Genomic DNA, 14,360 nt, shown 5'->3' on the forward strand with positions numbered 1-14,360 from the left:
TGTCCAGTTCTGGGCCCCTCAATTCAAGAAAGATGTTGAGGTGCTGGAGCATGTCCAGAGAAGGGCAACGAAGCTGGTGAGGGGCCTGGAACACAAATCCTATGAGGAGAGGTTGAGGGAACTGGGCCTGTTTAGCCTGGAGAAGAGGAGGCTCAGGGGTGATCTTATTACTGTCTACAACTACCTGAAGGGGCATTGTAGCCAGGTGGGGGTTGGCCTCTTCTCCCAGGTAACCAGCAATAAAACAAGGGGACACAGTCTCAAGTTGTGCCAGGGTAGGTATAGGCTGGATGTTAGGAAGAAGTTCTTCACAGAGAGAGTGATTGGCATTGGAATGGGCTGCCCAGGGAGGTGGTGGAGGCACCGTCCCTGGGGGTCTTCAAGAAAAGACTGGATGAGGCACTCAGTGCCATGGTCTAGTTGACTGGCTAGGGCTGGGTGATAGGTTGGACTCGATGATCTTGGAGGTCTCTTCCAACCTGGTTGATTCTATGATTCTATGATTCTAAGGCACCAATGCTGCAACCTGAAAAAAAAAAAAAAAAAAAAAAAACCACCCTCCTGAGAGTCCACCCAGGAGGCCTCCAGGGAGAGGTCCACCTGAGATAATCCACCAGGAAGCTCCTCAGAGGTTGTGGTGTCTCCTCTGGAGAGATTCAGATCCCACCTGAACGTCGTGGTCCTGGGCAAGCCGCTGTGGGTGACCCTGCTTTAGCAGGAGTTGTAATTCCTTGAAAGGAGATTGGAGCTGGGTGAGGATCCGGCATTCTGCCCAAGTAGCCAGCGATAGGATAAGAGGAAATGGCCTCAAGTTGCACCAAGGGAGGTTTAGGTTGGCTGTTAGGAGAAACTTCTTCGCTGAAAGGGTTCCTAAGTGCTGGAACAGGCTGCTCAGGGAGGTGGATGAATCCCTGGAGGTGTTTAACAGGTTGAGATGCGGTGCTGAGGGATGTGGTTTAGCCCCAGACTTGTTAGAGTAGAAGAACAGTTTGAGTCCAGGATCTTGAAAGTCTCCTCTAAAGAACCAGTTCTAAGATTGTATGACCTGAGTGGTCAATCCAGCTACCACCATTGGCCTCAGGGGCCCCATGGCTGTTACCACAGCAGGTGCTGCCCTTTAGCTCATCAGGGCTCAGGTGAGCACAGCTTCTTGGGGGCTGTGGGTGGATTAATTCTGTTTCCAAACTGATGTGGGAGCAGAGAGACTTTCTTCTGTGGGAAGCAGAGAGTGTGGGATGTGTTTGTTCCAGAGTTCAGGGTTTGGTGTCCCCATGGAGTAAGGTGCTTCCATCTGCCATGCAGCTAGGGCATGGCAGTGGCTGCAGGAGTGGCTTGAAAGTGCTCTTCACCCAGCGTTTCAATTAATTCTGTTTCAGGATCTGGGTCTGGATTTGGTTTATATGTTACTCTCCACTTTGATAGCATGAGGAGGAAGGAAACAGACAGAGGCTGAGCTGGGATTTAAACTGGCAGAGGGGAGATTCAAACCAGATGTTAGGAAAGGGTTCTTTACAGTGAGGGTGGTGAGACACTGGGACGGGTTCCCAGGGGGGCTGTGGATGCTCCCTCCCTGGAGGTGTCCAAGGCCAGGCTGGATGAGGCCTTGAGCGACCTCTTCTCGTGGGAGGTGTCCTTGCCTATGGCGGGAGGGTGGAACTGGATGATCTTTGAGGTCCCTTCCAAACGAAACCATTGTATGATTCTATGGTTCTGTGAGTTGAGATTGAGATTCTTTGACCTTGCAAGACCCCTTCCAGCCCTGCTACTCTGATTTCATGTCTTGTTCCCTGCAGCATCGTCTTTTCATTCTCTCCCTCTACCATGCAAGTCTACAGAGGTGGGTCAGCCTTGGTCATTGGCACGGGCCCCTCTCTCAGCGGGACTCTTCCCGTGCTCTCCAGCTTGTCTGTTCCACGGGGTTTGGCTGCAAGCAGACACCAAACCCAGCGACCACATGAGGGTGCCAGTGCTGTTCACCCGCCGCGATTTGCTGCAGTGAGCAATCGTCTCCGGGGTGTAGCCGAGCAGTTCCCTGCGCTCAGGGGAACTTTTGGGGCACACCCTGGTGGCAGGGACCCTTCTGTGAGTCTGTGCTGTTCCCAAGAGAGATGTGCATGTGCTGGGAGACGCGGGGAAGCAGGCAGTGTCCCGGGGGATGCAGAGATGTGGAGACCCTCTGCTACTTCAGAAATGTCCCTGTGCGGGCACAGCTTTTCCAGGTCAATCTTTAGGGGAGGGAGGAGCAGGTCTGAGCTGATGGTTTAAAACTCATCAAAGCTCACTGCCAATGGTCTCTGTAGCCAAGCACTGCACAGCTGACCCACTGCAGGGACCACAAGCAGGGCTTGGTGAACTGGAGGGTTGGACCCTGAGTTCTTGAGCAGACACAGGTTGTGTGAGGGTCTGTGGCCAGCTGCTGGTCTCGGGGCTTAGGATTTGTGTTTTGTTTTGTTCAAATTGAATTTAAGAAGACACCCTCTGTGGTAGGAAAAGCAAACATAAGGTCTGTCTGGATAAAGGGGAAGCCCTTCTTTTGTCAGTGGGTAGGTCATCCTCCCTGAGGATGGGAGAAAGCTAGGTTTGATCCTTGCTTCTGCCAGAGGGGAGATGCAAGCCCTGGTCTCCATAAGACCCGAGAGTACTGTGAACAGCAGGCTGTGAGCATGTCTGGTACAGAGAGTTTTTCTTGCTCTTTCCTCTTATTTTAAATAATTAATGATTTGATGGAGCAGAAAGTGGAGAAGACAGGTGTCCCATCTCCCTGAAGAGCAGTCTGTGCACCCGGCGAGACGGAGACTTGCTCTCTCACAATGAATATTTAAGTGACTTTAGACAAATTGGAACAGCGCCAGAAGGAATGACTGAGAAGGGCTGAGCCCTTCCCACTGGGTACTCTGTGCCTGGGGGCTGGGAGCACAGCCCTGAATAGGGCAGGGAATAATCCATGATTGTCCGTGCATCCCAGCCTTGGGTGGGACCTCTGGCTCTTGTTAGTCTTTTGTTATGCTGTAAGAGATTCTTGGATGGAAAGATGTCCGGATTTAACCTGCCACTTTTAATATCATTTTCTGCTGCTCTTCCAGAGCTTCAATCAGCCAGGACTGATCACCTATGGCTCTCCTGCTGCTTAATGCTGACTTCAGTGGAGAAGTAGCACAGATGTACTGAAAGTGCACATCTGTTTTGAGGCTTGGGTGTTTCCAGCAGGCAGAAAAAAGGCTATGCAGGCAGTTCCTTCTGTCCTTACTAAATAGATACATGATCAGAGGTGGAAGGGACAAAGACTTTGTGCTGATACCAGCTACAGAATGCTGCAAGGATTTATTAACGACACTGAACACTTGCCTAGCCATCCATTTCTTAGCTAACAGACCTAAAAGAGCTGTTGGGTTTTTCCACTAATGTTGTAGCATAACGAATGACAGGGGAGGTGGTAATTTGAGCTCTTCTTGCAAGATAGTCCACATATTGACCCCATCTTCAGAAAGGTGTTAAAGTCTTCGACTTTGTTTCACTTGAAGAATAATTTTACCTAAGCCAGCTGCGTGCCCTTTCTCACTTGGAAGTGAAGCTCCCTGGCAGAGCATTTTGTGTTCCTACTCTGCATGCACAATTTTTAAGGAGCTAGTTTAGGATAATAATTATTTTCAGTCTCCACTGAAAGAAATGTGAGTCAGGCTGCTTGAATCCATGTCGTTTTCAAATGCACCTCTGGTTGCTCTCTGGTTTGGTTGTATACACTGTGATTTTAAAGTCTGTCAAATTTGCAGCTAGCCATGTAACACAGCCCACAAACCAGTATGTGTTTATGCAGAAACAGTTGCTTACCTAAAGGTTTAGCAAATTGGACTTTAATTTACAAACGTCCTCTGGAAGTAGAACTGGAAGGTGACTCCTTCTGCCTGCAGTCACCTGTAGTCCAGGAAGCCAAGCCTGTAGCTGCCCACAGTGGGGATTGTCTTTTCTGGCCACAGTCAAGAAATTGAATGCTACACAGGATAGGAGATGACCTTGTTCCTCTTTTGGTGCTGATTGACTCCTTTTTCCATGACTGGATGTCAAACAGCACGTTGTGCTGAGACAGCAACCAAGGGCTCTGTGTGACAGCACCTAAACCAGATGCTTTGGGCACTGTGGTGCGTGGCTGCCACTGATGCCGTGAGGAATTGAATGTTTGTGCTGCTTTATGTCCCCACTGTATGTATGAAGGGATCTGACTTTACCAGCTCCATGTCCTGGCTTGCAAACTTCACTTTCATGGGCATCCCAGCAGAATGGGGCACATGTCATAGCTCTGGCTGCACAGCTTCACGTGTGGCTCCATCTTATTTATTTTTTGTCTGGGCAAGGCTTTTAGTTGTCCTGTAGACTAGGTTATTTTTGGTGCCTTTTTGATAAGTCTGTTGCTGTGACATGCTGCAGAGCCCAAACTCCTCTGGGAACATCCCAGCAGTGCACACAAACATCAGCCCTGTCACTTCTAACAGTCAACATATGAAGCTTTCAGAAATCCTGGGCACCTAACAGGACTCCACAAACCCACTCTGGAAGTTTGCAAAGGAATCCAGTACTTTCCTCAAAGGCTGTATTCATCCTCTTGCAAGACATTCACAGAGGAACAGCTTGTTAGAGGGACCTGTGGAGTTTGGAAACTTTGCCAATAACAATTCAGGCCCAGTTCTGAGGTCAAATATTTAGTTAAACAGAGACTGTCTGATGACTGGATCAAACGCAGCATCAGAGTGAGTTCACCACTTCAGGGGTTTGTCAGTGTCCATTTCATGAGCCTGTAATTCTGTTTTTCTTGTCTTCCCAGGTTCTGCTCATCCTCATGCAGACTTAGGTATTTCAGCAGAGCAGCCTGTATCACAAAGGGATGTTCTCTCTTTTAGGCTTAGGAATAATCCAGTATTACAGGATTGGGAGGGAACCACGTGTTAGAGACATTGAAGGGTTTGTTTATTTGTTTGTAAGGAGAAGTCGCAAGGAAATGTCAGAGAAGGTGGAGAGCTAGTCTTGCCTGGCAAGGTGCTGCTGCATGGAGTTGACATTGATAGTTCAACCCATCTCAGCAGCAACTGGAGGTTTCAGCTGGTGATTCTGAACTTCCCCCTCCCATCACTCTCACTTCCCAAAGCTGATAGGCCTTTAAATCCCTTGAAAAGATAAATGGGCTTAAGCTTCTATGAAGCTTTGAAAGTGAAGCTTACACTCAATTAGCACTGCAGCCAGGATTGTTCCTGACCATCAGGTCACTCCCATTGATCCCTGACCTTCACATAATGCTGGCTGACACAAGTTCACTGCGTCTTCCAGCTCAGTACATTATCCTTCCAGCTGCAGAGAGCTGGGCTCGCATCTATTATGCAGGAATGCATGAGAAGCAAAAAAATACACATGCCAAGTGTCACTCGTACCTGAATTATAACTTAGAAAAACACTGTGTGTGAGGGAGAAATTTGTTATTTCTGTGTTGCTTTGCTGGAAGAGATCTGTATGAGCCCACTGGCTTCATATTTAATGCATGAATCCCAGATTTGACTGCTGGTTGGGAGAAGCATGGCCAGCGGATGGGGAGAGGTGATTCTGCCACTCTGCTCTAGTGAGACCTCACCTAGAGTACTGTGTCCAGCTCTGGGGTCCTCAACATGAGAAAGACATGGATGTGCTGGTGTGGGTCCAGAGGATGTCATAAAGATGGTTGGAGAGCTGGAGTTGTTCAGCCTTGAGAAGAGAAGGGAGACCTTATAACTACATTTCAATATGTGAAAGGGACCTACAGGAAGGCTGGGGAGGGACTATTTAGAAGGTCTCACAGCAATAAGATGAGAGGCAATGGTTTGAAAGTAGAGCAGGGGAGATTTAGGTTAGACCTAAGGAGGAAGTTCTTCACAATGAGAGTGGTGAATGCTGGAAAATGTTTCCCAAAGACCTGGTGGAGGCCCCATCTCTGGAGGCATTCAAGGTCAAGCTTGATGGGGCCCTGAGCAACCTGATTTAGTTGGAGATGTCCTGTCTCACTGCAGGGGGATTGGACAAGATGACCTTTGAGAGTCCCTTCCAACCTGATGCATTCTATGATTCTGTGATTACTGTGGGACAGCCTCTGTCACAGTGGTTACCCTGGCCTTGCTTTGAGCAGTAGCCCTTACTGGAAGAGTGGACACTGCTCTTTCAAAACCAGGAAGACTAATATGCCTTAAGACGTCTGCTATGTGGAGGAAAGCAAATGTAGCAGGGAAAGATCTAAAGGGCAGAAAGTCTTCCTTCTTGAACTTGAGAAGTGGTGTGATGGAGCTGGGACTCCTTCGAGTGATAGTTAGCTCAGCAAGTGCTTGGTTGTGAGAGGTGGGAACGGCTGCATCATATAAACCAAGCGGTAATTGGACACTGAATCTTACTCCCCTCGCTGGCATGCCTGCAGGCAATGTTTTTGTTCTAACTTTCCTGCATGTGTAAAAAGAAGGAGGATCTTCTCCTTTCTGTGCCTCTGAGGACTGTCTGGCTCCTAAAAGCAATCTCTTCTGTGTTTTTTTTTTTTTTCAGTACAAAAGTGCATCTGAAACGTAGGATCTTATAACCATAAACATGAAGTGCTGAAACCTACTGCCAGAGGCACAGCCCAGAGCTGCTCTTATGTGGTGCTGTGAGGCTCAGTACAAAATCTGAAGCAACACAAAACATCTTGTGTTTGGGCGTTTGATAAAAGCAGAGTGGAAGCAAAGCATCGCTAAGTGGTGATGCCATTGCTCCCTTTGTCTCTTACCCCACCCTATACCATGGAACCATAGAAACACAGAATCATTTTGGTTGGAGAAGACCTTTAAGTACAACCATTCCCTAACTCTACCAAACCTGGTGCTACACTATGTCCCTCAGCACCATGTCTCTCACTCTTTGAAACACCTCCACGGATGGAGATTCAAACACCTTCCTGGGGAGCCTGTTCCAGTGCTTGAGAACCCTTTTAGTAAAGAAGTTTATTCTAATGTCCAACCTACACCTCCCCTGGTGCTACTTGAGGCCATTTCCTCTGGTGATACCGTTTGTTAGTAGAGAGGAAAGACCCCCACCCCACTACAACCTCCTGTCAGGCAGCTGCAGAGAGCAAGAAGGTCTCCCATCAGCCTCCTTTTCTCCAGACTAAACAACCCTGATTCTCTCAGCTGTTCCCCAGACCATTCAGCAGCTTCACTGCCCTTCTCTGGCCCAGCTCCAGCACCTCAATGTCTTTCTTGTACTGAAAGGATGGCATCTTGCATGGAATGCAAGAGGAGCACTGTTAGGAGGCAGCAGGGCAGCTTTGGAAACCTTTCATTTCTGTCTCTCCGCAATTTTTTTTTCCAGAGCCTGAAACATCTGTCTCTGCCTCCAGCCACATGCAAGTGCACCGAAAGAGTTTTGTTCCAAGCCTAATGAGTAATTTCATGGTCTTGGAATTGCAGGGAGGGGGAGGGGGCCGGGACAGCAGCAGGAGTCATGCGCTCTCCAAGGAGCTCTGCCGATATCAATTCACAGCCTGGTGACTTCTATTTGCTTGCAGCCCAGTGGGCTTCCATTTAAAGTCTGCTGTTAGAGTTGCTGGTGAGCCATACAGGAACGGCTCCTTACACAGGCTGCTGCATTCCAAGGGCTTCCTCACTTCTGGGCACAACAAGCAACGTGGAAAATAATGACATCAATGGAGAGGAGGTGGGGGAGCTCAGCTGGGCATCAGCTCTGTGCTGTTTGTGGGGCGAGCACACATGAATGCAGAAGGCAACGTGCCTGTTCTGCTTCTGGCTCCAGTGCAGAGTGCTCGTGGGAGCAGGGCACTCTTCCACAGTGCTGGTGGAAGCAGGCCACAACCCTGGGCAGATGTGTAATCACATTGCTTGAGTGTCTAGCCGATGATGCTGCGATGTGGTGGTGCACATGGTCTGAGAACAGATATAGAATGAGCTGATACAAATAGTAGCTGGTGTCAGCAGCATTTAAAAAGAACAAACTCAGGGCAGGGTTATCTGTGGAAAGAGATAATCTCTACAGAGCACAGGAAACAGAAGGCAGATGTTGTCCTGTGTTTATCATATGCTTCCACCATAGGGTCTTCCTTTGGGATGGGCTTGCAGATCCCAGTTCCAGCAGCAGGACTTGTGCAGCTGCAGGGGTGCATGGCGCTGTGTTTAGCTAGGGCAGAAGAATATACAGAGCTCTTCCTCTACCTGCCAGGGTTCTCTTGGTCTGAAGGGGAAGTTTATATTCACTTGCTGTGACTCAGCTGTAGAGCCTGACTCATTTTCATGCTGTTACTCATGGAAAGGGAAAGCCAAATGGCAACCAGTCTGTGCCTGTAGACACCTGTAATTCTCCAGCTTTCTGCTGTTAATCTCTGGAGGAGTTTCTGTTTATCGGCACTAACACATTTACCCTGCTGAAGCTTTTAATACTGCTTTTGCGGAGAAAGACTGATTAGAAAATCGAGTTTTCTGCCCCTAAAGCTAAGAGGAAGTGTGCTGAATCTCCGTGGTTGCTTCTGGAGTTCCTGAAATGAGACTGTCTCAAGCCAACAATTGAAGGATAGTAATGAGTTGGGACCAGATAGAGCAACCACCAGGCAGAACTGGGAACAGTTGCAGAGGTCCTACAGCTCCTGAGCTGACCTTAGTGGTCTGGAGGGAGTCGCTGGTGGTGCTGAGTGACAGGAGATCCTGCTTCTTGTCATGGTAGCGTGTTGGTGACCAGCAATGTGTTTCACCAGCTCTCTGGGCTTCTGTCTGTTAACTCCCCACTGTACTACAGAGCTGCTTGGGGTCCTGCAGCCTGCCTCAGAGGAAGGGATGGTAGCTTACTTTGTGTAAGTCTTTGTTGCACTGCCAGCTCAGGAGCTCTATTCAGTTAAGACCTGGCTCTTGCTCACTTGTGCATATTTTGTCTGTTTGCTGGGGTGCAGGGGAACACTGGGTCTTGGTTCCTTCTCTTGCAGCATGGTGGGAGGGTTGTTCTGTGCTAGAGACCGCACGAGCATGAGTCACATCTGAAAACCTCACCCAAGATCTGCTTAGGGAGGCTTCAGCTGTGAAGTGGGAACCAGTGCCTGCCGCTACAGTTGAGCCAAGCCAGCCTTTACCATTTCAGCCTCATTCCATATCTAAACCACAGTGCAGCCCTCCCTCACTGTACAGGAGAGCACAGTTCAAAGCTCTAGGTGGGTGGGCTGTCCAGAGGACAGGGAGGTATCTTGGGCCTAGAGCTGGGTCTGTGTTAGAGTTAAGCTGTTTTCCTGTGGATTATGGGAAGCTGAGGTTCAAGTTGGTGGTTCTGAGTCTCCCAGAGGAGGATATTGCCTGAAATCTGGTTCTCCCTTCTCAGTAGCCTGCTGCTGGGTGAGAGGACCACCTTAGGGTTCTGCTCTTTCATGGTACTCCTCAATCCCATCTAAAGAGCACTGATCAGAATTGTCCCATGGTCTGACAGATGAAAAGCTGAGGTTTCAGTTATTTTCTGGTGGAAAAATATTTAATTGGAAAAATTCCTGTGTGGCCTTGGTATGCTTTCAGCTGGCATCCTGCCTGCCTGCCCCTCTGAAAATATTGCTGATTTTCATTGCAAGAGCTTTTTGGGAGCCTGATTTCTTTGGTTGCAATCCATCACTTAGGTTTCTTTTTACCTGGAGCAGAAGGTAGAGGTCGGTCTCTTGTTTTGTGGCACCAAAGTGACCTTCTGGGGCTGCTTGTATGTCCTGCTGCCCTTCACAGGAGATCATGGCTGAGAGAGGAGCATCCACTGCCCTGCTTCTCCTTGCTGTCTGCTGTTAATACTCGCCACCGCCCCCAGCTCTGGCAGCCGTGTTTGCAGAAAGCTCTGCGGGCAGTGGAAGCAAGCTGGTTTCATCCTGACAATGTAGTTATCCTTTTAAGGGAAAATTCCCTCCGGGAGCCAACCCTCAATTACCTCCTGCTCCAGTGCCTTCTTGCTGGAGATGGCTTGTAACACAGCTGAGTTACAGCCACAGGAACTCATCCGCTCTTTGGGGGTGGGTGGGAAATCAACTCTGTTGGCCTCTGTTGCTTGCTGAATCTAGAAACTGGGGTCAAAACCCCAAAGGACTGGCTCCCCTCCTCAGCACAGTTGCACAGAAACAAGCTGTGGATGTTACATCTTCAAACCCAGATGCTCTTCCCATGGTATGCTGCAGATACCACGTTCTGCCCCGAGGGAGTTTGTTGCAATATTTGGGAGCTGTGGGTATAGAGGACTGGTGATAATTAGCCAATGCAAGCGGCTGCTGGATGCCAGGAAACTGGGGGAGGCAGTGGCTGCATTTCAATTTGCTGTCATTCATGATGGTGAATGGAAGGGGTCCTCCCATTTGGAGGCCACAAAATCCCTACTCTTCTGCTGTACATGTCTCGTATTCCACAAGGGCAATATCTAACAGGGACAGGGCTGCCGCAGAGGTTGCCCTCTGTCTCTGTCACAAAAAGCCAAGCAGGAGCATGCAGAGCTGTAGAGAACAGCCTGTGCTCTTTCTATTCTATAGGGATGGTGGCTTTGGCTGCAAGCCCCTGAATTCACATCTCGTGTGTTTAGTGCTGAAAATACTTTGATTCCAGACAAGCTCTTACCAGAAGAACATGACATTTCCAAATGCAAACTTGTTGCAGGAATGAGACCAGATCTCTTCAAGAACTTCTAGGGACTGCTTCTTCTGACATCTGTAAGTTTGCAGTGGTTGTCTTTGAAAATGGCACTTTGTCTCTGGGCAATGACAGACTCATTTGATTAAACAACCCTGTACCTCTGCAGCTCCTGTCATCTTGAGCCAAGCCAAACAGACTGCAGCCTGAAAATGAGTTGATGCTCCTTGGATCCCTGTGCCCCATTTCGAGTGAAACACACAGGAATCTTATTCTGTCTGCTTAGGTTGTCGTTTTTGTCTTCTTAGCCTTCCCAAGGATTTGGATTCTCTTCCCCTATCTAGATCAAGGCAAAAATAAAAGAAAAAAAATTAATGTTTCAAACCTCTGTAGGCAGCCAGGGAGCAATCACATGAGCTCCATCAAAATATGTAATCTCATACTTTTCAGAATTCTTGGGGCAAATCACTTTTCAAAATTTGTGAATTGTCTTTTCATGCTGCAGAGCAAAACCCTCCCCTTTTGAAATGTCAACTTTTCAAAGCCTTTTTTGTGCATTCTCTCTCTCTCTCTCTTCCTTCCTTCTTCTTTCTCTCTTTCTCTCTTTCTCTCTTTCCCTCTTTCTCTCTCTCTCTCTCTCTCTCTTTCTCTCTCTCTATCTCTCTCTCTGTATCTCTCTCTCTCTCTCTATGTCTATCTCTCTCTCTTTCTCTCTCTTTCTCTCTTTCTGTCTCTCTCTTTCTCTCTCTCTTTCTTTCTCTCTCTCTCTTTCTCTCTCTCTCTTTCTCTCTGTCTCTCTCTCTCTTTCTCTCTTTCTTTCTCTCTTTCTTTCTTTCTTTCTTTCTTTCTTTCTTTCTTTCTTTCTTTCTTTCTTTCTTTCTTTCTTTCTTTCTTTCTTTCTTTCTTCCTTTCTTCCTTTCTTCCTTTCTTCCTTTCTTCCTTTCTTCCTTCCTTCCTTCCTTCCTTCCTTCCTTCCTTCCTTCCTTCCTTCCTTCCTTCCTTCCTTCCTTCCTTCCTTCCTTCCTTCCTTCCTTTTCCACTTCTGCAGCCCTTCATTAGCAGTTCGAGGGTGCTGTTTTGTCATCAAGTGTCTCACCAGCGATTCCTGCGTGGCCCTGATTCCACCCTTGGAGGTGGGTGGTTTTGAACCTTCCTGGATGGAAACGCAGGAGGGTTGAGTAGGCTGAGCACGATGCTGTCATTCGAGTCCATAACTGTCGTTTGAACCCGTGGCCTTTCAGACATTCATTAGTTCTTGGCAGTCAAAAACAAGGGGAATTTATTCGCCTCGCTCAGGAAATTCAACCCGTGCTGTTGAAAACTCACTGTTGCTCCAGAGAAAGAGCTGCTCTCTCAGTTGATGCTACAGGAAGGTTGTCCACGTGCTGGGGCCAGGCATGGGAGAATGTAGGTTCAAATCAGTTTAAAAGGGACAGGGGTTTGCTCAAGAGAGTCCAGTGGAGGGCTACAAGGATGACTGGGGGACTGGAGCACTGCCTGATGAGGAGATGCTCAGGGACCTGGGGCTTTTTAGTCTGGAGAAGACTGAGAGGGGATTTAATACATGTTTATAAATATCTGAGGGCTGGGGGGGACATGACAGGCTCTGCTCACTTGCTCCCTGTGATAGGACAAGGAGCAATGGATATAAGCTACAGCACAGGAGGTTCCACTTCAACACAAGCAGGAACTTCTTTACTGTAAGGGTCACAGAACACTGGAACAGACTCCCCAGAGAGGCTATGGAGTCTCCTTCTCCTCCTCTGTCACCTGAGCTAGACTGTATGGTCCTGCTCTGGCAGGGGGTTTGGACTTGATATCTTTGGGTCCCTTCCAACCCCTAACATCCTGTGATCCTGTGATGTCTATCTCCTGTGATCTCTCATATGACATCTGGCCATGTTTTCCTCTTTGCGCTCCATTTCCCCTTCACCACCGAGTCTTACAAAGATGTGCAATGCAAGAAGAACTGGGCAGTGCTTTGCTGTCATGGTGATGTGGTCTAAACAAACCCAGAGGACTTGGCCAGTGTTTCAAAACTGACTTCTTGTTGCGAATGAAATAGCAAAGGAACTCACAGTTTTGTTTGCTCAGATGCTCGCCTGGTTAGTCATGCTGGCTCGCCTATCTGTTGGACTTCTGGAGAGCTTCAGTTTCACTGATGTGTATCCCAGTATGAGGTGGTGTGCTAGATATCTTGCATCTAAAACTGATTAGCATTTCTCCTTTAAGAAGCTTTTCCCTTTTTTTTTTTTTTTTCCCTGGGTAAGGTAGGTTTCTGCAGAAAGAAAAAAAGAATTTTCCTCCAAAATTACTTGAGGATTTTTGTTGAGTGGGAGGCAAAAATGTTAATATAATTAAAAACTTCCCCCAGCATCTGAAAGTCAAGACCAAGAGGGAATGAAATTATTTGATAAGGTAAGGGTGAAGGAAAGACAGTAATCATCTTTTAAATATCCTCATTTCTGGATATGACTCCACAGTGTAGTTCTGAGGGGAAGGAGGCTTGTGTCTGGTTTTGTTGCATAGATGTTGCATCCTTACCTATGCACAGGCTCCCCTGGGAGGTGGTTGAATCACTATCCCTGAAGGTCTTTAGAAGATGCAGAGATGTGGCACTGAGGGACATGGTAGACTTGTTAGAGTTAGATAACTCTTGGATTCACACAGCATAACAAACCAGGGATCTCCATTCCCTAAACATGGTGGAGAGCTTCTGTGCCTGAAAATCCTCTAACTCTTAAGCTGGAAAGGGGAAAGATTGGAGAGCTTCACTGCTGATGACTCACGTTTAAGATAAAACACATATTTTTTAATAGCAAGAATATTTAGTCATCAGTCTTGACTAGCCGATGCTGTAGGAATTCTTTTGGAACCCTGGGGACTAGAAGAGCTCTTCCTGCTCCTTTTCAGTTGCAAATTACTGAGCTCTGTGGGATCACTGGATGGAATCTGGGACCTGCACTTTCTATTTCAGATTATGTGATAGCACAGACTCTTCAAACCAGAAACTCATGAATATCCATGCAGTTGAAAGCAGTCAGACAAATGTTTCATGTGCCAGTACTATGTATGTTTTCTTCTGCCTTGTTTTAAATCATGTTTCACACAGTGCTAGACACTTTCCTTCCTTACCAGCATCAATTTGAGGCCAAAATGTGATGTGTTGCCTGTTCTGTTTTGAGAAGAAGAGGGTGCCTTTCTCTCAAGTGTATCTGTAGATGTCAACTCTGTGTCTTGGGAGATTCCTTTAAGGAACAGCCCCCTTCCCAGCAAGGGGTTAGAGGGTTTGCTAAGCACATTTTTCTGCCCAGCTGCAACCAAGCTTGTGCAATAGGGTGGCACATATTTTTGCAGTCTTTTCCCTGCTTCCTCCTAACTTTTGAACCTACTGAGCAGTTTCTACCAGTTTTTACAGAGGGGAAGCAGTCACTATGATACCAGCTTCCTGTCTTCCTGTAGCTTACTGGCATCTGGGTAGAGGAAGGAGGCTGTGATGTTGCTCACCACCAAGGGGATGACTGCTGACTGAGCTCCACATTTGACAGACACCACAAAGTCCATGTGAAGATGTTAAGGGTAAGCCAGACAGCACTGCTGGAGACTGCACTTCGTGAGGTCTCCAGCAATGAGGATGCTTCCTGCTCCTTTTCAGTAGTGCAGATCCTGTTATTGGCTCTGCTTCTGGCCAGGGCAGCCAAACTGGCAGGCAGGAATGAGTCAGGAACTGCACAACTCCAT

At 47.8% G+C, this 14,360-nt stretch overlaps 1 protein-coding gene across 1 annotated transcript in view; it reads right to left on the reverse strand.

Annotated features, from left to right (window-relative positions):
- Positions 1-12,843: 12,843 nt before the first annotated feature.
- PLEKHO2 (pleckstrin homology domain containing O2) overlaps positions 12,844-14,360 on the reverse strand; it is a 35,011-nt gene continuing 33,494 nt past the window's right edge. The window contains exon 7 of the transcript XR_010305414.1: positions 12,844-12,897. The gene's annotated coding sequence lies outside the window, so the exon portion shown is untranslated. The remainder of the gene's footprint in view (positions 12,898-14,360) is intronic.

This window comes from Pogoniulus pusillus, chromosome 17 (assembly GCF_015220805.1).
Source record: "Pogoniulus pusillus isolate bPogPus1 chromosome 17, bPogPus1.pri, whole genome shotgun sequence".
Lineage (NCBI taxonomy): Eukaryota > Metazoa > Chordata > Aves > Piciformes > Lybiidae > Pogoniulus > Pogoniulus pusillus.